Genomic DNA, 1895 nt, shown 5'->3' on the forward strand with positions numbered 1-1895 from the left:
ATCGGGTTTGTGGTCATTAAACCACCCATTTGCTCACTCAGCTCGAGCACATGGCGTTAGCAGGCTGATTTGTCATCAAGGCCGTAACAGTTTCCAGTTGACTTTGGCTCAGTGTTTCCACAACGGAGAATTAAAAACCGCTCCCATGGAAGATGCAGAAAGCCACGGGCACTCTGTGATCAGCGGGACAAAACACAGGATTGCAAACAACTTTTTACAGATGGCGCGGGAAAACGGTACTGCCGCTCGACATCCCATGGGAGGATTATCTGCGCGGAATCCTTCGGGAAGGGCTGTATCGGCAGCTCCAGGGACCGTCGCGGCAAAACCCAGAGCACGGAGCGATTCAGCTTTACGTGTACCTGCAGATCCACATCCCGGCCCGGTCGCTTGAGGAAGGATGACACAACCCAGCACATCCTCTGATGCACAGTTCCGGCAACACGTGCCAACTGCCAAGGGCCCTGGGAGGATTTTTTTAATCATACGGTAACAACTCTTACCCTGAACCAACACATAAATAATACATAAGTGTGACTCTTCAACGGGGTTTTGACGGCTTGAAAGTTTTCACTTACGCCAGAGAACAGAGGGAGTTCTACCTCCTGTCTGGGCTGGGATTAAGGACACACTCCCATGGCAGATCCTGCCAGGCTGGCTATTTAAAAATCAGCGTTTTCCATTCTTTCAAGCTAACCCCACTTCTGTTCCCTGAAGGTGACACAGCAGTGTTTGCAGTCACCCTGCCAGCAGAGCCTTGGGAACAGGAACTCCCAGCCACAGGTCGCTAACGCAGCCACGTCCTGAAACAACAGTGGCTATTTGTGAAGTGGACGCGTGCCAGGAGCCGGAGAGATGCTAACGCCGCCTCACGCTTTAGTGCACCCGGCAAAACAAGCGGGGGGCACTCGAGGGGAGCATCTCCCCTAGACCATGGGAAAGAGCCCGTGTGTGAACAGATGACGTGAATACACATGCGCGCACATTCCAGAAGCCCCTGGAGCAGGAAAACTGTGCCGAGCTCCAGGCAATGAGCCCAAGCTGAGACACGAAGAACAAATCCATCTCCAGAGGCCCCCGCGCAGACACGGAGCAGAGCCCTGTGGCTCAACTCAGTCCCACGGCAGCACAGCAGAGCCCTGGCACAGGGCAGGAGCATGTGGCTGGTTCCTTTTTGCAGTCAGATATTTCACTACAGTTACAAGGATTTGCCTGTTTGGGTGTTTTTTGTTGTGGTTTGGTTTTTTAAATGCAGGAAGGGATTATCTGCTAACTCATCTGTTCTCCACCCCAGGCCTGATGGTCAGCTGCAAAGTTGTGGCATGAGGAGAGACACAAAAAGCTGTTTCTCAATTTTCTACCTATTTCTGCGCCCCTCGGGTAACTTGAATTTTCTTCTTCCCTTTCCTTCCCAGCCAAATGAGAAGAGGAAAGCATCTCTGGGAAACCTTGCGTAAGACAAGTGCCACATCCAAGAAGACACCACCACCACCAAGTTTCTACAACCGAGTGAATGTTCTCTGCAGGCACCAGAGAATACGGCCAGGGGCTGCTCCCAGGGCATGAGCCAGGCTGAGGAGCAGCAGACTGGAGAGCTGATGGACTTGCTGCCCACCCTTCCCCTCTCCTGCAGGTGACAGTCCCAGCCCAGGCCGGGCCATGATGGGAGCAGCAGAACTCTCTGCTGATGCTCATCGGGCCGCGCTGGAGCCTGGGGGTCATGTCCAAAGCTGCCTCGCAGCCAGAGCAGCACAAAATCCCAGGCTGGGCTGGGCTGAGCGCCCAGGGCTGGCCAGCTGAGCTATTCCAGCTGAGCTATTCCAGTTGAATCTGCTTCTCTCCGGGGTTAACCGAGCGCCCCCAGCCTCCAGCCCTTCCAAAGGGCAAATCTAGAC

The sequence above is a fragment of the Apaloderma vittatum genome, unplaced genomic scaffold, assembly GCF_000703405.1.
Source record: "Apaloderma vittatum isolate BGI_N311 unplaced genomic scaffold, ASM70340v1 scaffold7614, whole genome shotgun sequence".
NCBI lineage: Eukaryota > Metazoa > Chordata > Aves > Trogoniformes > Trogonidae > Apaloderma > Apaloderma vittatum.